This window comes from Microcebus murinus, chromosome 24 (genome assembly GCF_040939455.1).
Source record: "Microcebus murinus isolate Inina chromosome 24, M.murinus_Inina_mat1.0, whole genome shotgun sequence".
NCBI classification, from domain to species: Eukaryota; Metazoa; Chordata; class Mammalia; order Primates; family Cheirogaleidae; genus Microcebus; species Microcebus murinus.
The window spans coordinates 28782121-28807377 of NC_134127.1; the positions used below are offsets into that span (position 1 = coordinate 28782121).

The following is a 25257-nucleotide window of genomic DNA, read 5'->3' on the forward strand; positions in this document are numbered from 1 at the left end:
TCCCAAAACTTTTTTCCCAAATTTAACTTTTTCACATGCTTTTGTGAGAAATCTATTTACTCATTAATAACGTGCAGTCTCCAGATAAGTTGGGTTTCTTCTGAATTGTGAAAGTATTTTGTGAAACAGTGTTAACTTTTAATTCCAGATGGCATTATATCCCATATTTGATTATTTTTTTTCTTGACACTTCCAATACCTGGGTTGTGGTCATGTACTAAGCTCCCATTCAGAGCCAACAGGCAGATATTCTTTGTGAGGGAAAAGCTGCCCATTTGTTGATGGGCCAGGTAAATTATCCCCCAGAAAGAACAAAAAATTTTAGGGTGAGAAGAAGGGGCGATATGGATTTCATTAACGTAGTGAATTTCAACGAAGACACTCTTAAAATTATCATTAAGCATGCATGAAAGGAGAACTTAATAGCTTCTAATTATTTTATTTCAATTACCATCTTTACTGGTGTGCCTGTCTATTCATCTTGAGATTATATGCTTTAAAATAATTGCTGCATTTGAACAAACACAAAATTGAGCAGATTTGGGAGGAATTTTCAGACTCCTATCCAGCTCACTGTGATCTGAATATGAATTCTTAGGCACTTTGATATTGGCCATGGTAGATAATTAAACTTGTATTTTCTACCAAAGATTTTTTGCAAACTCTTGTTCTTCAACAAGAACTTATTGGAAGCCTTCTGTTTGCCAGAAATTCTTCGAAGTACTAAGGATATGATAGTCTGCAAAACACCATGATGCTCCCTTGTACAGAACTCAGGGCTTAGAGAAGGAAACTGGTGTCAAAAACAATCACAGAAATCGATGTATAATTAAAAACTGAATCTCATCTAACTCGAGGAAGTCCAGGTCCCCTTTCCTGGGCGAAAACAGTCCCCCCGGCTGAGACCTGGACCAATGTTAGTCACTATGCAGGTGGAGATAGAGTTGAAGTTTGCCATAGAGACAGGTGCTGTCTCATGTGACAACTGTGCTTATCTTTGCTCTATCATGTGTGGTTGCTTTTGCAAAATTTATCATTATTTTATTACGTTACTAAGTATGAAATGTCCAATTTCCTTAAGTACTAAGTTTGACGGTTGATATCTCTCACGTTTCACTCTGACACTTCTTTTATTTTTATTGTGAAGATACTTCCTCATTCTTTCAAACTCAAATGGTTTGGCTTGTGATTATCTCTCAAAAATTTTTAGAGCAAATTTTTGTGAAACTGGATACATCAAAAATTCATGTTATTTTCAAATATGTATTCTGTTGTGGAGCCAGTGTGGCGAAGACATCTTGAAAAAAAATCAACGAGATGTTTGGGAAGGATAGGGCTAAAGAATGCACAGCACACGTTGATGGGTTGAGAAGTTCCATTCTGGTGATTTTAATCTTGAAAATGAGCCATGTGGGCAACCAGAGACCAAGATGGATAATGATGAACTGAAAGCTATAGTGGAAACAAATCCATCTCAACCTACGTGTTAATTAGAAACAAGGTTTGATGTTCCTATTCCAATAATATTGGACCATTTGAAACAAATGGGCAAGGTAAAGAAGCTGGATGGATAGGTTCTGCATGAATTAAATGAGCATCAGAAGAGAAATTATCTCAAAGCTTGCCTTTCTTTGCTGTCAGAACACAAAGGTGAACCATTTCTGCACCATATTGTTATGTGCGATGAAAAATGGATTATTTTTGATATCCGCAAGTGTTCAACAAAATGGTTGGATATAGATGAAGCAGGAAAACACAGTCCCAAACCAAATGCTCATCAAAAAAAGCTGATGGTGTCTGTTTGGTGGTCCAGTGCTGGTATGGTCCACTACAGCTTCATGAAATCTGGTGAATCAATGACAGCGGATGTCTACTGCAACCAGTTGGATGAAATGATGAGGATGTTTGTGATGAAGCAGCGGAGATTGGTCCATAGAGACAGGCCAATCCTTTTGCAATACAACGCTAGAGCTCCTGTCACTCAAACAATGCTGCTCAAACTACAGAGGCTGGACGTGGAAACTCTCTGTCATCATTCACCAGACCTTGCACCAAATGGCTATCACTTCTTCTAGGCTTTGGACCACTTTTTGCAGGGAAAAATATTCAGTTCTCAATAAGCTGTAAAAAATGCCTTTTGCTATTTCACGGCCACTCACTCTCCAGGCTTCTTCACTGCTCGTGTAAACAGACTACCTTTAAGATGGCAAAACTCTGCCAATGGTTTAGGCGCCTACTTTGATTGATTATACTCTGCTTGTTTGAGATATGATAAACTACAGTTCTGACTTGAAATCGGACATTTCATGTTTAATAACATAATACCACAATGATCCTTGCTCTGTTTTATTATTATGCTTGATGGAAAGGAAACTCTAAAACATATGATATCATAGAAATTGCTCTTCTTCATTTTAAGATCAAGGAAGTAGGGAAAAAAATTAAAATAATTTGTCAAAAGTCGACACAAATAGTTACTAGCAGATTTAGAACAGGAATACAATTATTTTGGTGAAAAGGAAAACAAACATACAAACAAAACAAAACAAATTGAGTCAAACTCTTGTTTTTCCTTGAACAGAATTTTTTTTTAAATGTTCAAGTTCTCAGTAGGTCTGTGTAGACAGATGTTTACATATCAGTGTCTTCTAAATTGATTAATCTTCATAAGGAGCTCTTTCTTGAAAAGAAATTATCTAATGGTAAATAGTCTCAGAAAACCTCATTCAACACGCCTGTGGTGGGGAAATCACATAACTGCGACACAGCACAAATGCCAGAAAAGGAAAGCTGATGTCTTCACCTAGCATTCTTCAAGCGTATCAGGTAAAAGGACATTTATTTCATGCAACATCCTCAATTCTTCATTCTACAGTGCAGGGGTCCTCAAACTTTGTAAACACGGGGCCAGTCACTGTCCCTCAGACCGTTGGAGGGCTGCTGGAGAGAGCGGCGCACATTCCACACATGCGCACTGTGGCCCGGGACGAGTCGGCTGCTAAGCAGGACAGGCAGCGGTGGCAAAAACACCCGGTGGGCCAGATAAATGTCTTCGGCGGGCTGCATGTGGCCTGTGGGCTATAGTTTGAGGACCCCTGCAAGGTGTAGAACCTACACCTTTTAATTTAGCTCTTCTTATGTGCCAGTCATTATTCTAAACACTTGAGGTTGCAGCGAGGAAATGATTGACAGTCCCCTAACCTCATATAATCACATCCTGAATCCAGGCTGGGTGGGGGTATAGCAGCCACGCAGACAAGGACAGCAGGAGGGGGACGAGTATCTGCAGGGAATCTGAATCTGTAGATGAGATAGAGACCTGTCTCAATCTGGCTGTTATGACCGGGTGGCCTTGGAGAGCTAAATGTCCCCAGGGGTGACATTTAGACTGAGTTCCGGGTAAAGAGAAGGACCGAAGGACCCGCCTGGGCAAAGATCATTGCAGACAGAGGAAAGGATTGATAGGCTTAAACCTCTAAAGAAATGGGTTGCCACGTGTAAGAAACAGAAAGAAAACCAGTGAGGTGAAGCTGTGGGCAAGCTGGAGTCTGCCACAGTGGGCGAGGGCGAGGGTAGGTGGTGCAAGTTGTTGCCAAGAACAAGACACAACCTCACAGGGTTTGTGACGCTATGAAAGGATGCTCGGGAAGGAAGCGGCTTGGTCTCACGGATGGTATCCAGGTCTCTCTGCCTAACATAGAGAAAAGGCTGCAGAAAGACAAGAACAAAAGTAGGGAGGCCAGTAAGTAACACCATGAGGAGATCCACAGAAAGGCAATGGTGGCTTGAACTAGGGTTAGGACAGAAGAGATGGAAGGAAATGGTCATGAATGCTTTGTGGAGTTGATAAGACAAGGTATGTCAGACACAAGAGAGTGGGAGGAGGAGAGAAACAAAGGGTAACTAGTGTTTGGGAAATCCTGATAAAGATCAACTTCTTTTCTAGGTTCACATGAGTTTTTATTTACATTTATTTATTTTTTGTATTTCAAGTCAGAAATCTGTTGCAATCTGACAATATGGTAATGCAATTTCCTCAAAACTGAATATCCTATGAAAAATCATAACAGATTCTTAATTATAGATTCATTCTACTTAGGTAAAAGCTGAGACAGGTGTTCGAAACTGAAAATAACCATGTTAGGAAGAGCCATCGGAACTGGCGTAGCATTGCAATTTATTTTTCTGGACAGCAAGAGTGTCTTTTCCTAGCCAGGAATGTCAAGGATTGTATACTGGTTAAACTTAGGTTGTCTTTGTAAATATTAAGCGACTTTCAATTAGGACATTCCCAGGTATGCCATATGGGCCATTAACATGCTATATGGGATGTAATTAAGCTCTTTTTGGCAGAACTTTTTGCCCACTGGAGTATATCATGCACAAATTCATACAGTTGTAAAGTCTTGCCATGCATGGGGATGTCCCTCTGCCTGCTAGGATCCCAACTTGGATAGGAATGTCAACACAGACACTTTATGTTTTTAAATAGAGCTAACTGTATGGTTTACTTGAAGTTGGTCCATAAGGATGGAACTTCATCAGAACTTCTGTTCTGTGACATGCATCACAAGTGATTAGTGGACCAACTTTTACAGCCTCATTTTGTATAACTGGCAATAACTTATATAGTACAGCATTTTCCCACTCAACTACTCATTATTGTATATTGGAGAAGTGCACTGATATTGACAGTATCATAAATCCTGAAAAAATTCACAACCAAGTCAATAAATTGGGTTTGTCTGACTTTCAAACATGATGTTTTATTTGAAGAGGTTTTCATAGAAACATTAGTTCTATATGAATAGTTCATTTCATCAATGTAATTGAAATTTTATCTTAGGCTTTGATCTAGCTGAAAACATTTCAGGAAGATGACAGTACCTTGGGGAAATCCAGATGTCACAGAGGAATTACAAGTTAAAAAATCACATCATGAAAGTCCAGACAAGTTTTGTACTACTTATATATTAGCTTAATAAAATGTGGGGCTTTTTTTTCCAACTGGACAAATATGATCTCTAAATACAGGTGCTACTGAAACAAGTTATCTATTGAATTAATTCTTTATTTGTAATTAATTCTATTGATACAGAGCCTTTCATTCTAATTACCTGCGGTTTAAATATAACTTTGCAAGAGTATGTGCAGTTCATTTTGGTTATTGATGGAAAATTCAGTACAAAAAGGCAAATTTTTTCTTACTCTTTGTAGGAATATGTAATAGCTCAAAAACAGAATAGCATAATTACATGAAGGCTCAAAACTATATCAGAAATTATATATATTTTTGAATGTCTATAATTGGCATATCTAATGTAGGGAATCTGCTATTAAAAAAAAAGGTCATGCTCTTAATTGAGTTCTCCCAATATGAAACTCAAACTGATTTTTTTTTTTTTTTTTTTTTGAGACAGAGTCTCACTTTGTTGTCCAGGCTAGAGTGAGTGCCGTGGCATCAGCCTAGCTCACAGCAACCTCAAACTCCTGGGCTTGAGTGATCCTTCTGCCTCAGCCTCCCGAGTAGCTGGGACTACAGGCATGCGCCACCATGCCCGGCTAATTTTATATATATATATCAGTTGGCCAATTAATTTCTTTCTATTTATAGTAGAGACGGGGTCTCGCTCTTGCTCAGGCTGGTTTTGAACTCCTGACCTTGAGCAATCCGCCCGCCTCGGCCTCCCAAGAGCTAGGATTACAGGCGTGAGCCACAGCGCCCGGCCAAAACTGATTTTTTTTAAATAAAGGAATTATCAAGGACAAAGTCAGAGATCATTCACCAAAACCCAGGTATGATCTGCATAGATATAGGGATACAGATGTAATACTCCAAAGAAGGGAAGCGGAGGGGAAAAGCTTGATTAAGCCAGTAGTAGACCTTAACCCACTGGGAAGTGTCCATGTCGACCAAGAGAGCATGCTATTTATAGTCCCACATGGAGAACATGGGCCACGGAACATCTGAAAGCTTGGATCTGAAATAGCTTTAATGGTCTTTCTTAACCATTATAAGATTCAAAAGTGCTGACATAGGCACAAAGTAAAAATTAGGGCCCAGCAATTACCAATGACCACTTTCCTGTTAAAAAATGCATTATTGCTGTAGTGCTTCATCAGCTATCAGGTAACTTGAAAACTTTCTCATAATTTGGGTCTTAGGCTATTTTCAAGCCAGAACAATTATTTTAACTCATTCCAAGCCCTAAATTAAGACAATCTCAACCGCCTTCATTATCTGAAGTGGTATCTTGGTATGATCCCTGCCTGGGCTGACCACACCTGTAATTTCATCTCCGTAGAGACCATGTCCCGCTCCACCAGCCTACAGAAGGCTTTACCGTCAGCCAAGGCATCCTCATGTTGATGGATTTATTCCCGATACCAGTTCCCTGATAACTGTGGGTTTATTAATATAGAATCAAAGCTGTGTGTAGCACATTTGTTGCAGAAGATGTGTTCCTGAGCTTCCTGTTGGAAAACAATGTACCGTCTTTCCCCCAAAAAAGACAGAGTCTTATATTTATTTTTCCTCAAGAAGACACCCTAGGGATGATTTTCAGGGGATGTGTTTTTTTTGTTTTTTTTTTTTAAGTACAGCACAACAGTCTACATTGATTCAAATAGAGTGAAGTCGTCTTCTTCTGGAACATCCTCCTAGCTCTCCAAACCCCGAATTCCATTCTGAATTTCTTGCAACTATATTTCCTTTAGAACTGTTGGCCCCAATCTCTCATATCAAGCAACAGAGCTCTCGTGGGGCAGATGAGAAGTGCTGCTCATCTTCTTTCCCACTCTGAGACGAAATGCATGGGTTGGGTTGTGTAGATGCGCTGTGTAGCCACGCCCATCACTAGGGCTTATTTTCGGGGTAGGGCTTATGTTGAGCAAATTAAACATTTGAAATACTGCTAAGGCTTATTTTATGGGTAGGTCTTATTTTTGGGGAAACACGGTACTGACTTTGAAAAAGGGCAGAAGAATAAAATGATAAAGATTATCATGCTGTGAGTCTAGTTAAAAAGATAGGTTTAATCTTAACTTAGAATTGATCAAAATGAATTCTTGCGTGTCTGATTTTGCCACTCTATCTGGTTTCTGATTTCACCCTTCTGTACAAGTCTATAATTATATGTCTATTCCATACCAAAACTGTGTTTAAAACCTCCCAGTTCTATATAATCTGGACTGAGCCTGTAAGTGTTCCACGTTCTAAGAGTGCATGTGGCTCTGGTTGCCTTGCGTGTGCTAATGGTATGCAGACAGTGTCCCACGACCAGCTTCCCTCTCTGGAGAGAGCCGCTGAGTCGCTGGAGGGCAGGCAAGCTCCTGTTGAGTTGTGTCTCCCGAATACAAACCGTGTTCGACTCCTCTTTTCTCCCCCTTTTAAGTATTAATTCCCACCATCAACCCTAAAGCCACAGACCTCTGAGGAGTTCCATGCTCAGGTGCTCTTGATGTGATCGGTATGTTTGTGCATGTTACTCCTCCCTCAGTGGAAAAGCCCTCTCTAAAACCAGACCCAGAGCTTCCAGGAGAGAGGACTAGATAGCTCATACGTGCTTCCTTCGTTAAACCACCTTCCTCAAAAATGCCTGGCCTGGGAAAATTAAAAAAGCAAAACCCAAACAAAACAACAAGGAAAAATGCCCATGGGCCCCATCACCGTGCAGCCTCCCTAAAGAGGAAGGAAAGAGCACTCGTACTTTGAGTACAACATTTCATATTTTACAAACCTATTTAAAAAAAAAAAAAACCTCTTCACTATTAAATAACAGTAAAAGAAAAATAAGATCCATCACTGTTGCTGTTTTTATGGTACTAAACAGCACTGAAATCTTTAAGATTCCAGACCCGTGTCATTTTATTAAAACCATGTATCCAATTGGCTTGTCCATCAATTATAAGTGGAGCACTGCTGTCCAATATGCTATGAGTCACCAGTGCAAGCCACATGCCATTCAGACTTAATATGGGTCACCCGTGCAAGCCACATGCCATTTAAATTTTCTAGTGCCCAAATGAAAAATAAGTAAAAAGAAACAGGTCAAATTGATTTCAACATACATATTAACCTAATTTATAACACATGCTATTTAATCATGCAATCAATAGAAAAACATTACTGAAATGTTTTCCCTTCTTTTTTTCTTTTCTTATTATGTGATTGAAATCCATTCTGCATTTTGCACTTGTGATGTGTGTCGGTTCAGACCCATCATTTTTCAAGTGCAGGAGGGAGGCTAACACATTAGACATTGTGGCGGAGGGTGGGAACACAGAAGAGAGGGAACGGAGGATTATATTGTCTATCCATACTTCCTAGTGGAAGTTTTACAACTTAGCTTTGGAGGAAAATTGCCTGCTGTCATTTGAAAACATCGCAGAGAGCACCTGGAAACTTCGGCATCCATAGGTTTCTGCTGTGCGAGTTGCTACAATGTAATTAAGAAAAGAAGCTGACACATTTGTTCAGAGTTCCTTTTCAGTTAAATCAACAGCTCTGTCAAATGAAGTTAGGCATAGTCTCCAAAGCTACAAGATAGTTCAGTTAGAATATTTTATTCTGCTGGTGGATGAGATATTTCTTCAGACATAGAACACAAGGAGATTAATTTCACAGTTACATGCTTTTTTCCCCCACAAATCACGGAAAACCGAAATGAAAGGTAAGAGGTTTAGACTTCCAGGCAAAGAGCAAATTCAGTTACAATGACTCGGGAAAATTATTGGACTTAAAAAAAATGGAGGCGGGGAGGAAATAAAATAAAATTTTAAAAAATTTAAAAAATCATTGCATGTATTTATTAGCAATTTAAAGTTAGAAATAAGAAACAAATGTTTCATTCTCACAATGAAACCAAGGATTAGAATGGTAAACTATCTAAATGAGGTGAACTTAAAATGGTAAAGAACTTCCATCTTTGTGTTCTAAGTCATCTTTAGCACATGCTCATGCTGAAAGGACCAAGATGGACAAAAGTATTTTAGAGAAACAAACATGTAAGTGTAATTTATTATGAGAAAATAAGCTAATTCAAAAATAAGTTAAATGGTTCAAATATATATTAATTACATAAGAGTTGTAAATATTTTACACTTCTTTCCGTAAATGTCCGCATAGGAAGTATCAGCATTTTCCCTGAAATCTAAAGATGTTTAACTTTCCATTAATTAATGCGACCAGGATTAAAAAGTAGAGTCCTGGATTTCTATTATACACATAAAAGGAAGTTTTCAGGAGAAAGGTCTTCTGGACATTTTCTCAAAAAGTTAAACCAGTGTGGAATTTTCAACTATATTTAATTTTTTACCTAAACCAATAACATAAGAATATCGTGATTTCTCTGAAGCAGTAAAGATAAATACAAAGGCTATGAAAACATAAGCAACAGATTATATCTTTGAATGGCCATCACTGGTATGAAAGGGTTGCAGGTAATCTATTCTTCTTGCAGTCTCTTCCATGACCATGGAAACATAACATATCGATGCCAAATTATTCCTTGATCTGACTCAGCCTTTGTAACCGAAGGGAACCTGGGCGATATATTAATACTTTAAAAGTTGGTTCAAATGACGCTTAGCAAGAAGGTGGAATACCAGCAAGTCTTTATGTATCTCTACAGCGAGCTGCTCTAGCTCTAATTTACACACACCAAATTCAAAATGTCAGCCCATGTGGTACCTCACGCCTGTAATCCTAGCACTCTGGGAGGCTGAGGCTGGAGGATCGCTCACGGTCAGGAGTTCGAAATTAGCCTGAGCAAGAGTGAGACGCCATCTCTACTAAAAAAAAAAAAAATAGAAATAAATTAATTGGCCAACTAAAAATATATATAGAAAAATTAGCTGGGCATGATGGCGCATGCCTGTAGTCCCAGCTATTCGGGAGGCTGAGGCAGGAGGATCGCCTGAGCCCAGGAGTTTGAGGTTGCTGTGAGCTAGGCTGATGCCATGGCACTCTAGCCTGGGCAACAGACTGAGACTCTGTCTCAAAAAAAAAAAATTAAAAATCAAATCAAATCAAAATGTCACAGGCGAAGTTCACCTGTATGTGTCCAATCCAAAAATAACCTCACAGCACAGTCTCATGAGTAAATTTCTCATCCCTTATTTGTTCTCAACTAGCCTTATTCAAAGGTTGGTGCCACATGGAACCCAAAGGCTTATAGGATGTCCCTTGCCCAAAATGAAGTTGCTGTGGTATGAAGCCTAGATGACATAAGTGATACAATGTAGTATAGCAAGGAAGGGCAGCAGGTGAAGGAAGGGGGTGCCCAGAGGAAAGAGAGGGGCTAAGAGTTGTCCGTTGGAGGGAGATGGGAGGTGGGAAGAGATGGATTAGCTTTGGTGTCCATGGGTACCCAGCAGTGCTTTACTGAAATATCTGTCCTAAACTTACACTTGGGGGTATCTGTTGTTATTTCTGACGTTGTTCTTTCTCTAGACATTCAAACTAAAATGTATCCAGAAACTCTTGTATTCTTTCCACCTCTTGCTTCCTAAATACAGTCAGTTTACTGACTTTCAATGTGCTTGATGTTAAGCCTTTAAGAATATTTAAAACACCTCTCCCTCCCCTCTAGGTGCAAACCACCAAAAAGGTTCATGAACACACATCAGTTGCACTCAGACCAGGTAAATAACAGAGGAAGACACGTGGCACAGAGTCTCTTCAAGAAGCAAAGTGACTAACTGTGCTTAAGTAGTTTAAGGGCTGTTTCAGAAAGGAGAGATTTAGGCGTGGCTCTAAAGCACAACAATTTCACAGGAAAATCCAGGAGGAGTCAACAGAATGAGTCAAGGCACAGAGGAGTGAAATCGCCCGGTGCTGTGCTGCAGAATGTAAATGTTGTGGTTGCATCATGACGAGAGCAGAGACTGAGAGGGCACGCGTGAGAGAAAGCCAGCTCTAGACAGACAGCAGAGCCGTCGGCTCGGTCTCTCCACTCACTGTCCCCTGACATCTAGCTTCTTGAAGCGTCCTCCATGGTGGTTACATCCTTTGTATACCATTTATTAATAATTCCTCTGGTCATGACTAACTCCTACTCTTATACCAAATACCCGAGGAACCTTCTCAGATCATCATATTCTCTCCTGAGCTCACACAACACCCTACACATATTTCTAAACCACCCCCCATTCTCCATATGGTCCGGCAGTGGCGTCCGTGTATCTGTGTCCTAATCCAAAACCATAGTTCCTTGAGGTCAGGGGCCATTGCTGGTGTATTTATCCAAACATTCTGATGCTCCCAGCACTTGGCAGAGCACTTGGCAGAGAACGGATCTGCATGGCCAGGGGCAAGATCAAACCACATTCTAAGAAGTGTCTCTTCTGAAGAAAGTGAGGAGTCCCTGAGAGTCTTAGGTAGAAATGTGCTCGAATCGTATTTTTATACTTGTGAAGGGTGACTGTGATGTTCAATGGGAAATAGGTTGCAGGGATGTGAGTGTGGAGGCCGGAATTAAGGAAACTTAATACTAATTTTCCAAGGGAGAGGGATGTGATGCCAAATCCAGGCAATTCTGCCCCTGTGATAAAACTCTGGGTCCATGTTTGGTTTTATTCGTCCCTTTCAAAATCATGACTCGAGCTCCAGGTCATTTCCGAAGAGTGGAAAGAACAGGGCACTGAAGGTGAATTTCTAGCTTCAAACTTTATCTACCGTATTGCAGAAATATTAACCTAAACTTTAGTTTCTGGGGCAAAACAAAGAGTGTGATTATAATGAGAATATGAAATGGTGCCAGTAGTATACCTACCTCTCTCTGTTCTCTTAATAATGTCTTAAGACTTTTAATTTCTGCAGGTGATAAGTTTCTTATCCCTGAAAAGTTTGAAGCAAATGTGCTTGCCCACATCGTCAAAGGGCTTGTATGGAATTAGCCTGAGAGACATTGAAGTTGGCTGTCAGTCGAACCATTGATCAATCGTTGGTCCCTTCTGACCTCCTGAACCAGCCTCTCCCCCGGCTCTCTCTCCCTCTTCTCTCTACATCCAAACACTAATCTGTGTGTTTCTCCTACAACCAGAGCTTTATTCTCAATCTTAATGTCAAAAAGGAGCGATGTATCATTATTGTCAGCTTTCTACCCCTCTTCTGAAGTTTGTAAACTCCCAAACCCTCAGCAGAAGGGTGTATGTGTGTATGTGCACGCAAGTGTCAGTGTCGATATTATCACCCAATTTGCAGGAGGAAAGGGTGAGCAAGAGTTTTGAATCATGCAAGGGATCTCGTTTGTAACAGTTAAATGGTGACTCAAAGGGAAAGAGGGACATAAGGTTTGGGGTTCATGCCAGGTGTGTTTTAAAGCCATCTGTCCATCCTGATAAAACTCTGGCTGTGTTTTCCATCTCACTTGCTGTACTGAATGCCGCCTCTTTGGAAGGTCACTGTTGCTCTGATCCGATGATCTGAGGTCCCTCTTATTGCGCCCCCCGGCACCGGTGTCCCCTTTTCTTGTGCTTGTATCTCCATAACATCTCCATTCCCTTGATGTGCTGGATTCTTAGGGGTAAAAGGGTAAAAGTTACATCTGTCTAATTTGCTGTTGTACCTCTGGTGCTGAAAAGATTACCTGGCACACACGCACAATGTGTTCGATTAGTAGCTGATACATGAGCTAAATAATTAACAATAATTTTTTTTCCTGCAACTTGGACTGCCCTCCAAGAGTAGATGTTTGCAGGTTTCCATCTAGCATTTTGCAAGTCCATGTTTGCAAGTTTCCTTCCATTCCAGGCTTTAGCTCTGCCCTTGAGAGAGTTTCTTGGAGATGGGTCCATGGGCTGCCTCTCATGGGGCATGAGTGGACTCATGGCCCAAGAGGTGCAGGTCTGGGGAGGGGAAGCAGTTGGCCATGTGTAAGGGTCGAGGCAGTATCACCCTGGGCTGAAGCTCTGTTTTTAACCCTTGGCTCTCAGGAGTCTGAAGTAGAAACCTCCATTGATGAAGAGATTTCAGTTTTTACCATGTGAATGTTTTCCTAAACTACCAGGTGAATCTCACCTCTCACATGTGTTCTGGCCCTGAATTGCAGAAGGTGTGACCTCTTTGGACGTCCTTCCCGGGGTGGGCAGCTGGAAGTCCCAGTGTGGAGTGGGGGCTTCTGTTGGGGCCTGGCTGGGGCCTGTCTCCTCATCGCACAGGTCTCTGCCTGATGTCCCCTTCTCAGGAGGCCTAAGCTCAGCAGAGCCTCTTCCCTCACCCTGCTTCTCCCTGTTTCTGTTGCAATCTCCTGATCTGTTTCCACACAACAATGAGAAGCACTGCGAGAATCTGTATATGTATTTATTTGTTGGTTTTTCTTTCCCTTGAGTCACTGCCTAGAATGGGAGGGGTCATATCGAATTTAGAGGGGAGAAAAAGTAAAATGTATAGTGCACCCTTATTCTTGGGGGAAAGGTTCCAAGACCCCCAGTGGATGCTTAAACCCACTAATAGTGCTGAACCCTATTTATGATATACTATATTTTTTAACAAAATTATATATATTTTTTTATTTTTTATTTTTTTTTATTTCAGCATATTATGGGGGTACAGATTTTAAGGTTTCAATAAATGCCCATTCTCCCCCTCCCCCACAAGTCTGAGTCTCCAGCATGACCATCCCCCAGATGGTGCACATCTCACTCATTATGTATGTATATGCCCGCCCGTCTGCCCCCTCCCACCTGCCCAATACCCTATTACTGTAGTACCTATGTGTCCACTTAGGTGCTGCTCAGTTAATACCAGTTTGCTGGTGAGTATATGTAGTACTTGTTTTTCCATTCTTGGGAAACTTCACTTAGTAGTATGGGTTCCAGCTCTAACCAGGAAAATATAAGATGTGCTATATCACCGTTGTTTCTTAGAGCTGAATAGTACTCCATGGTATACATATACCACATCTTACTAATCCATTCTTGGATTGATGGCCACTTGGGCTGTTTCCACAGCCTGGCAATTATGAATTGTGCTGCTATAAACATTCAAGTGCAGGTGTTTTTTTTTTTTTTTTTTGTAGAGTGTCATTGGATCTTTTGGGTAGATGCCCAGCAATGGGATTGCTGGATCAAATGGTAGATTCACTTGTATCGCTTTAAGGTATCTCCATATTGCTTTCCACAGAGGTTGAACTAGTTTGCAGTCCCACCAGCAGTGTAGGAGTGTTCCTCTCTCTCCACATCCACGCCAGCATTTATTGTTTAGAGACTTTTTAATAAAGGCCATTCTCACTGGGGTTAAGTGATATCTCATTGTGGTTTTAATTTGCACTTCCCTGATGATTAGAGATGTTGAGCACTTTTCCATATGTTTGTTGGCCATTCTTCTGTCTTCTTTAGAAAAGTTTCTGTTCAAGTCCTTTGCCCACTTTTTAATAGGGTTATTTGATTTCTTCTTGCTGATTTTCATGAGTTCTAAGTATATTCTAGTTATCAGTCCCTTATTGGATGCGTAGGATGCAAAAATTTTCTCCCATTCTGTAGGTTGTCTGTTTACTTTCATGACTATTTCTTTGGCTGTGCAGAAGCTTTTTAGTTTCATCATGTCCCATTTATTCATTTTTGTTGCTTCTGTGATTGCCTTTGGGGACTTCTTCATAAACTTTTTGCCTAGGCCGATGTCTAGGAGAGTGTTTCCAACTTTTTCCTCTAGAATTCTAACAGTTTCATACCTTAGGTTTAAGTCTGTTATCCAGCATGAGTTGATTTTTGTGAGAGGTGAAAGGTGTGGGTCCTGCTTTAGCCTTCTACAAGTGGCTATCCAGTTTTCCCAGCACCATTTACTGAAAAGGGATTCTTTTCCCCAGTGTATGTTTTTGTCTGCTTTGTCAAAGATTAGATGGCTATATGAGGATGGTTTTATATCAGGATTCTCACATCTGTTCCACTGGTCAATATTCCTATTTTTGTGCCAATAGCAGATTGATTTAATTAATGCAGATTTATAGTATAGTTTGATATCTTGGCATATTAATGCCTCCCATTTTGTTTCTGTTGCCTAGAATTGCTTTTGATATTCAGGGTCTTCTTTGGTTCCATACGAAGTGTAAAATTATTTTTTCTATATCTGTGAAGAATGCTGATGGGATTTTAATATGTATTGCATTGAATCTGTAGATCAGTTTGGGTAATATAGACATTTTAATAATGTTGAGTCTGCCAATCCATGAGCATGGTATGGATTTCCATCTGTTTACATCCTCTGCTATTTACTTCCTCAGTGTTTCATAGTTCTCCCTGTAGAGGTCTTTTACCTCCTTGGTTAAGTATATTCCTAGGTAGTTTAATTTCTTTGTTGCCATTGTGAAGGGAATTGAGTCTTTGATTTGGTTCTCAATTGGATTGTTGTTGGCATATATGAATGTCTCTGATTTCTGTGTATTGATTTTGTATCCTGAGACTTTACTAAATTCATTTATCAGTTCCAGGAGTTTCTTGGTTGAATCTTTGGGGTTTTCTAGATATAATATCATATGATCAGCAAAGAGTGAAAGTTTGATCTCTTTGGCCCCTATTTGGATACCTTTAATTCCACTTTTCTGTCTGCTTGCTGTAGCCAGGACTCCCAGCACTATGTTCAATAGAAGTGGAGATAGTGGGCGGCCTTGTCTGGTTCCAGATCTAAGTGGGAAGTTTTTCCCCATTCAGTATGATGTTGGCTATGGGTCTGTTATATATGGCTTGTATCATTTTTAGGTATGTTCTTCCTATGCCTATTTTCTTAAGTGTTCGTATCATGAAAGGGTGTTGAATTTTGTCAAAAGCTTTTAGTGCATCTATTGAAAGAATCATGTGGTCTTTGGTTTTGCTTCTGTTTATGTGGTGAATTGCATTTATAGATTTACGTATGTTCAACCATCCCTGCATCCCTGGGATGAAGCCCACTTGGTCGTGATGGATTATTTTTTTGATAAGCGTCTGGATTCGGTCAGCTAAGATTTTGTTGAAAATTTTTGCATCTATATTCATTAGGGATATTGGTCTATAGTTTTCTCTTTTTGTTGCATCCTTTCCTGGTTTTGGTATCAGTGTAATATTTGCTTCATAAAAGGTGTCGGGGAGGTTTCCATTCTTCTCGATGTCGTGGAATAGTTTCTGCAAGATAGGTACTAGTTCTTCTTTGTAAGTATGGTAAAATTTGTTGTGAATCCATCTGGACTGGGACTTTTCTTTTTAGGGAGATTTTTAGTTGCTGTTTCTATTTCAGCTCTTGAGATTGGTCTGTTCAGGGAACCTATTTCTTCCTGGTTGAGCCTAGGGAGGCTGTGTGTTTCTAGAAATTTGTCCATTTCCTCCACAGTTTCCAGTTTGTGTGCATAAAGATTTTTGTAGTATTCAGAAATTATATCTTGTATCTCTTTGGGATCAGTTGTGATATCTCCTTTTTTGTTCCTGATGGAGCTTATTAGATATTTCTCTTTTCTGCTTTTCGTTAGCTTAGCCAATGGTATGTCAATTTTATTTAATTTTTCAAAGAACAAAATCTTTGTTTTATTAATCTCCTGAATAGCTTCCCTGTTTTCAATTTCATTTAGATCTGATTTGATCTTGTTGATTTCACTTCTTCTGCTGGGTTTGGGATTGGTCTGTTCTTCTTTTTCCAGCTCTTTGAGTCGTTTAATTAGATAGTCTATTTGAGATCTTTTTGTCTCTTGGTTATAGGCATTTATGGAGATAAACTTTCCTCTCAGAACTGCTTTAGCTGTGTTCCAGAGGATTTGATAGCTTGTCTCTCCTTTGTCATTTTGTTCATAGAATTTTTTTTATTTCCATCTTGATTTCTTCATTTATGAAGTAATCATTTCATAGGAGGTTGTTTAATTTCCACGTTTTTGTGTAGAAATGTGATTTTCTGTTAGGGTTGATTTCTACTTTTATTCCACTGTGATCTGAGAAGGTACATGGTATGATTTCTATTTCTTTTTAATTTCTTGAGATTTACTTTGTGTCTTAGGTCAATCTTAGAGAATGCCCCATGAGCTGATGAGAAGAACCTATATTCAGTGGATTTTGGGTAGAATGTCCTGTAAATGTCAGACCCAATTGTTCTAGAGTTTTGTTTAAGTCCATTATTTCTTTATTAATTTTCTGTTTGGAGGATCTGTCTTGTGCCATCAGTGGGGTGTTGAAATCTCCGGTGATTATGGAGTTGCTATTAATTCATTTGCTTAGATCCAGTAAGGTTTGCTTTATGAAACTGGGTGCACCTAAGTTGGGTGCATATATATTTAAAATTGTTATCTCTTCTTGTTGACGTGTGCCTTTCACCATTATATAATGACCCTCCTTGTCTTTCTCTACTTTTGTTTCTTTAAAAACTAAATCGTCTGAAATTAGAACTGCCACGCCAGCCTTCTTTTGGCTTCCACTTGCCTGGAATACTGATCTCCACCCTTTTACTTTTAGTCTATATGCATCCTTACAGGTTAAATGTGTTTTCTGAAGACAGCATATACTTGGACTGAGTTTTCTTATCCATTCAGCCAGCCTATGTCTCTTGAGTGGAGAGTTTAAGCCATTCACATTTATTGAGAGAACTGATAGGTAAGGTAGATTATTGTTCATTCTGTTGGGTTGGATGTTGTTGCTTTGATTTCTCTCTTCAGTCATTGTATTATCTGGCTTTTAATCTTTGGGTTTTGGTTGTTTTTATATTCGTGAGTTTTTATTATGGTGTTCTGTGCGTAACACTGTTTTGAGTACTTCTTGTAAGGCTGGTCTTGCCTTGGTAAGTTTTCTGAGACTTTGCTTGTCTGAGAATGTCTTTATTTCTCCTTCATATATGAAGCTTAGTTTTGCAGGGAATAAGATTCTAGGCTGGGCATTGTTTTGTTTCAGAAGAGTGAGAATGGGGCCCCAGTCTCTCCTTGCTTGTAAAGTCTCAGTAGAAAAGTCTGGTGTTATTTGAATTGGCTTTCCCTTATATGCTACTTGCTTCTTTCATCTTACAGCTCTTAGAAGGGCCTCTTTAGTTGATATTTTGTCAGTCTGATGACTGCATGTCGTGATGTCTTCCTGTTTGCATTGAATCTCCCAGGGGTCCTCTGAGCTTCTTGAACTTGTATATCCAGATTTTGATCAAGGCCTTGGAAATTTTCCTCTATTATATCTTCAAATAGCTTGTTCATCCCTTGATTGTTGTCTTCTTCCCCTTCTGATAACCCTGTGACCCTCACATGAGGTTTCTTCACATAATCCCACATCTCTTGTAGGCTTTGCTCTTTTCTCTTGTTTGTCTGCTCTATCTCTGTGACTGTTTTATTTAGTTGGAGGGTGTTATCTTCAATCTCTCAGATTCTTTCTTCTGTTTAATCTACCCTGTTTTTGAGACTTTCCGTGGTATTTTGTAGTTCTCTGAATTGATTCTTCATTTCTAGGAGTTCAGTTAAACTTTTCTTCATTGTGTCTATTTCTTTAGTGAACTTTTCTTCTAGATCCTGGAGGCTTTTTGTGGTTTCTTTGTGTTGGTTATTGAGTTGTCCTTGCAGGTCAGTGAGTGTTCTTATGATCCATATACGAAATTCCTCTTCTGTCATTTTGGTTGCCTGATTTTGGTTGGTGTCTGTTTTTAGGGGGCTGGTGCTCCTCTTTGGGTGTTTTTTTTTCCGTTTGGTTCTTCAATTTTCTGGAGTTCCTTCCCTGATTTCTTCCCATGTTGATCAGTTGTTGTTTCTTTTCTTTAGGTTTTTGTTTGGGTATTCACACCCCTTGTTTAGTTTCTGAGCTGGTAGGTGGTGTCTGTGTGTGAGATTCGACCACTCCCTGTATAATGAGTCAGTGGGTGCCCTGAAGAGGCTGTGCAGGATGTCCTGTTTTTCAGTAGATGGCGCTTGGTTGGAGGAACAGGCTACGCTGTTGTTTTTGTGTCCTGTTATCAGCTCTTGTTCCTATAGAGAGGCAGTCTAGTGCCTCAGGTGGTGGGTGGGGCCCTGGGACTTCCAGGTGTGTCCTTTTCTCCCCCTCAATGAGGGCTGGTCTAGGAGAGAGTCTGGGCGGAGCTGGGTTGGGTAAGCCTGCCCTCAGGCACCACCAATGCCGTTAGCAGGGGTCAGAGTTCTGTTCTCTGCTTCCAGGAAAAGCTGACAGGGAGGGGCTGGAATGCTCCCGCTTAGCCAGAAAGTCTGCGTGTGAGGGTGGGGCTGTCTGAGACTCGCAGTCTGGAGCGGGCCTCGCTTCTTTCCACCCTCCCCAACTCTGCAGCTACTGCTGGGCTACTGCCAGCAGGCCAGACCACATGCCACCAGGCCTCCCCGGGGAGATTTCCTGTGCAGGAAAGCCACCTGGGCTGGGCATACGGCCTCCTTTTGGGAAGAGGGTTGCCCTCTAGGATGCTGATCTTCCCCTGAAGGCACACACCTCAGTAGGCTGTTCACTATATCCCTTCTGTGCCCCGGGCAATGTGAGACCTCGGTGTATGGGATCTGGTCTGCAGGTCTGACCTCTGGCTCCCAGAGTTCAAACTGTATCCCCACCAGGGAGAGGAGTTCCGGTCCCAATTCACCCACAGGGAGCCCAAGCTGGGTCTATGTCTCTCAGCCTCAGGGTCTGCACCGTTCTCCTGGGATCACTGGGCCAGCAGTACCTGGGAGTGCTGGCGGGTAAGGAGCTCACAATCTGAGTTCCCCTCAGTCAGCTGTAGGGTCCCAAAAGGGAAGGTCCCATTCCCTGGAGGTTCCTCCAGCTGTTGGCTGTATTGTCTCTTTGTGCAGCTGCAGGTAGGGTTGGCGGTGGGGAGAAGGAGGCAATATGGCGTTTGCCTCGCGGCTCGGGTCTGTGTACATGGAGGTTCCCTGATGGATTTGGAAGCCTGGTGCGGTGTCCGCTGTAGGCTTACGGCTCACTGGCGGCGGCAGTCTCTGGGCTGGTGTCCGTAGGTCTCTCCACCGGCTGGGGAGCCCACCAGCAGTCCCAGATGCAGGCGAGGGGTAACGGCTGATCTACCTACCCTTCCCACTTGTCTCCAGGCTACCTCGGCGGACTCTGCTTCCAGTTCTCTTCCGCAACGGGTGGAGTCTCCCGTGGTCTCAGGTACTCCTCCTTCTGGCCCTCATCCACTGTATGCTCGTCTTCTTGCTTCTTTTTTCTAATTTCTGCTAGAATCTGTCTTTTCTGCAGAGACGCTCTGTATGGCAGTGTTTCTCGTCCGCCATCTTGATCCTATTCCACAAATTATATTTTTATTGATACATAATTGGTGTACATATTTTGGGGGTGCATGTGATAATTTAGTACATTTACATGATATAATTTGTAAAGATCACATCTCTGTAATTGAGATAGATATCCATCACCTTAAATATCTGCCTTTTCTTTGTACTATCAAACATTCAAATTATTCTCTTCCAGCTATTTTGAAATATATAATAGATTATTGTAATCTATAATCACCCCACGGGTGTGTTAAACGCCAGCTCTTATTTCTCCTAGCATACTGTTATTGGTACCCATTAACTGTGCATACATAGCTATGATAAAATTTAATTTATAAATTAGTCACTGTAAGAGATTAACAACAATAATTATAAAACAGGGCAATTATGACAATTATCACAATATGCTGTGATGAAAGTTACATCCAATATGTCTCAGATATCTTATTGTACCATATTCACCTATTTCTGACCATGGTTATGTGTCGATAACTGAATACACAGAAGGCAGAGCTGCAGATGAAGGGCCCTTCTGTACAGTGTGAGGTGAAATGAGCGTAGGAAAAACTGGGACCAAATATGAACCTCCCCTGCTAGGCCAGAAGTTGTGATCCTTCCTGATTTACAGAGCTCAGAAGGGAGATTGTTTTCAAATTGTGTTTTCTTTGAGATTGAGCCTGTGGTTTATGTTAATGAGACAAAGACTTGGGGATGAAGAACTCAACTTCAAGGGGGGTTGTTATTTTTATTATTATTTTTTTAATGTGTAGAGAGTAGCTCATCAGGAAAACAACCTGCAATAGATTTTGTTTTCCAAAGCCTTAAACCATAGCTCATGACAGATATGGATGAAAAAGGGATATATTAATAGTACATACATTTGTTAATTGATTTTTTCAACAAATATTATTTGGGAATATAATTTGCTGCTTATTATACTTGTATGCTCTCTTTATTATTATTTTTTTTCATTTTTGAAGAACCCCAAAGTCCAAACAACAGCATCTGTTCTAATTCAAGGTCACTTGGCCTCACTTCCCCGGGAGAAGGAGGATGGTACCCTACCCCATCATCCATAACCACGTCAGCTGGTTGTGCCAGTGCTTTGCCACTGAATATCTATCTAAATCATAATTTCTATCACTTCAGTTACATTCAGAGTCAGAGAGGGAAAAGTACAATATGGAAGTTTATCAGGAAGGCAAGAACTGTCAGGAAGAGAAACGACCCAAGGAGACCTAAGAAGGCAGATGATATCTTTTTACTGCAGTTTTTAAGTTTGATTCTATAATGCTTTTATCAAGCCAACCTATTGGAGGAATAAATTAGATTTCTAGTCCAATGAATTCTTTTTTTTCCTTTTTCTTTTTTTCATTTGCTCTTGATGATAATTTAGTTTAATAAGTGCGGAACATCGCCAGTTCTAATTTCTCTGCCACCTGCTGTGATTCAAAGGCTAGAATTTAGCCTTTTGAGACATGTTCACTGGCTGATGGCTGTAGATCAAAGGGACAATGTGGTTTTATGACTTTTCCATATTCTGCATGCGAGGATCTCTGAGTTCAAAGAAACAGAGGCAGGGTTAGATGAATCCAGAATATGAAAAAGTCCCCGTCAGTGATAAAAGGTTGGGAGTGTGTTGTCTCGGTTATTTTGTTGTTGTTGTTAAAATAAATCTAGCAGTTCTAGATTTTTGAAAATCATATTGATTCTCATGTAATTCTTAAGCACTAATCATTGTTCCAAAAACATAGGATTTTCCCCTGCTGTTGTGTTTGATATCATGTTTAAACACGACTCCACACACATTTTAGAGTTTACCTTTTGTACTTATAGAAACCCCAAGGGTCCAGAAAAATACCTGTCAGTCTCTTATACCATAAATAGAATGAATCTTAATTCATTCTTAGTTCATTTGTAAATTTTAATGGAATTCTTTAATTCCTGGTGAGCTCATGAAGTGAGGACTCCATCAGGAATGGGCTAATTGAGAAATCATTTATTACTCTTTCTTTTGCTATCATACATCCTTAGACATTTTCCTCAAATCTTACAATGTTCTATGTTCCCATAAAAGGAGAGTAAAACAAGGAACTATGTTAATATGTAACTATAGAAACTTAAGAGTGCCCTCCCACATGTCTGAGAGAAATACTAAGCAAAATATTCCTTCTGTAATTATTTTATGCAAAACGTATTGCCTAAATGTCAGAGGACATTCAGTCATCTCCTCAAATACCTTTACTTGGACTTTCCATTACTTCTTTGTTTAGTCTAGTAACAACTTCATGTAACCGCTGCAATAGAATTTAATTTATTACTTTTTTTTTACTTGTACATGCTACTGTGTCCCAAAGAGCATTTTTATCAGATGACTGGCTTGAGAAGTCAATGAAAATGTTGGGGTTTTAAATTTATTTATTTTTACGATGATTATAAATAATTAACATAAGTGTGTCTGCCTCTTTATAGTACTAGAGTTGGTGGGAAATAATCACAAAATGACAGACAAATAGAAAAGAGTGGCAGCACAGTAAATAGGAAATGTGAATTTTGGATTCACGAGCAAGGTAGGATCCCACTCCCAAGTCACCAACAACCACTGGGCTGAGTGGAGGATCTCAATCTCAGCTCTCGTGACAGCTTGGGTTGGACAATTCTTTGTTCATGGGGCTGTTCTGCGCCCTGAGGAATGTCCAGTCTTGCAGCATTCGTGACTCTACTACCAGAAGCAGGCGGCATCCACACGGACATAACAAACGGAAACGTCAACTGTCCCTGGAGGAGGGGGAGTCAAAACCAGCCACAGATGACAGCCAGAGAGTGTGAAGAGCCAGTGTGCCAGCTCTGCCACTCCCTGGCAATTCGACAAGTGCTCAAGAAAAGGGAAAGCTACTTGGAAGTCTAAACTGGAGTCAGATCACAGGTTCTGGCTTGGAAGGACTGAGTAGAAAGAAGAAGCGACTCATGGTTCAGACACAGAATTTCAGAACTAAGTATCAGCGTGATCTCGTTTGTTCAGAATGCAAATGAGCGGACATGCCAAGAACCACACCCACAGTTCCCTGCAGTTTGTGTATCGCCTAAACCTGGCAGGATCTGACTCCGGGGTGGAGCTGGTGGTGGTTAATGAAAACGCTGGTTCTGACAGCAAGCCCTCTCAGCAGAGTCTGTTAAACGGCTCTCCTTTTACTTAGGTAAGGATGCCATATTTCACATTTTCAGGTTTGTCAGAAAAGGTTCCTAAGAGCAGAGATTTATTAAGTACGAAGAGCAACGAAAGGGAGACATGACTACTTTCTCCTCTTCTTCTCTTGTCTGATTGAAAACATACATTTCCAAGCTTTAAAGAAGATAAACATACTTCAAGTTGAGACAGTAACAGAAGGCTTTAGGAGAGTGATGCCATTTTCCATTGCCCGTCAGCCAAGAAATAGCTGTTTTGGTACAGAAGAAATGAAGAGTTGAATAATAGCAGGTACAGGGCTTTTAAGCCAATTGAAGAATTTTTTTTCTAAGTAACATGTTACCTTCATTATTGGGCACAGGCAGGCTGAAGAATTACGTCTTAAAAATACCTCAAAATTCTTGTTAAATTGAGTTTCATCTCTGTTCTATCAGGGCTGCTTTCTCAGCCTGGTGCTTGTTAGGGTAGATGGATCAATCTTGGTATCAATATTGGCCCATCTTTGAATGCATACAAAATTCCAAGGCATATGAGGTTACTAAACAGCATGCTTATATAATTGATTAAAATAATTCTTATACAGGACTCTTATAAGGAAAACAAAGCCTACTTAAATCTCTTAGATCACTTATTTACTTCAAATCATTTGCTTAACCAAATGATTGGTTAAATGATGAATGATTAGCGGTGGCATTTCTGACCATATAATGTATTAACACATACATTAAAGGCCATGCAATTAATTATATTTGCATATAATTACAATTTGATCTGCTAACTTAATGATGATACCACAATTTCACCCTCTTTTTTTATCATCAAGGACATTTAACTGAAACAAAAATATGTCATGAATTCATTTGAGATATAATTGTGTTACAGTTTTAGTGGGAACATATGTGAAAGTCTTCAGCCGATAAAACTAGCTTAATATAGGATTTTACTACCAGAGTAGCCTTTATTACAACATTTGACTTTGAAGTGCTGTCCGTTAAGTAACCCAAGAGTTAATGCTAAATTTCCTTTCAAGATATTGCATTGCCTCTTCCCTTTACCATGATAGATCTCTGATGTTATCAGAAAGGACAAAACACATTATCATGGCCAAAAAAGAACTGGCATGTCATTATACTGGTCCTCGTTGGCTAATTCGAGATCTGATGGAATAAATGCTGCAAAACTCTAAGCAATCTCAAAAGCAGCTAATTCAGTGGCTACTATCAATTGACCCCTGGTTAATTAAAATAGGCAACACGAGGGAGGTGCAGCCCTTAATGGAGTTCTGCTGAGATGACTAAGAGCTCGTGTTGTCATTTGCATGCTTTGCAATCTTTCCTTTAATTTTTCTTCGACTGTGGCTGATATACAGATTTGTCCATTAATGCATTTTCCATTTGGGTCCTTGATGGAGTCAGTCTTTACTTCCTCATAAGCAAGATTTCAGAGGAGAGTTGCATTTCAGCCACACTTTTGAACTGTTTCCCACAGAAAGTTTTTCAGTGCCCTGGGAAAGCAGGAGCCATTATACAGGGCCATGTCTTGTCTTACTCTGGCCACGTCACTGTGAAGCACACATTAATTAACATGTGAATGTCAAAGCTCTTCAATTCTCCTTCATTTAAGTATCTTGCCACCTGGCATAGAAGCTTGGAGAACTAATCGACAGGCACATTGTTGCAGAAATCTTCCCTGTGAGGTTAATGTCCTCCCAAAGAAATCAGGCATTATTCTTTTATTTCTTTTTGATGTTCCACTTCCTGTATTATCTGTGTGTCACATAAATATTGTGGCACGTGGTCTCTTTGCGTTAGAACAATTTGCTGCTTAAATGTATGGGATTATCATGTGAATATGAATACAAACACACAAGGTTTGTCCTGAAAGTAGCCAGACATTGTTATTATAAGAACAGTTTGCGCG

The 25257-nt window shown here is 40.2% G+C and overlaps 1 protein-coding gene across 2 annotated transcripts in view; it reads left to right on the top strand.

Moving 5' to 3' along the window:
- Positions 1 to 25257, top strand: part of CSMD1 (CUB and Sushi multiple domains 1) — a 1569742-nt gene that overhangs the window by 966934 nt on the left and 577551 nt on the right. The gene's annotated exons all lie outside the window — the stretch shown is intronic.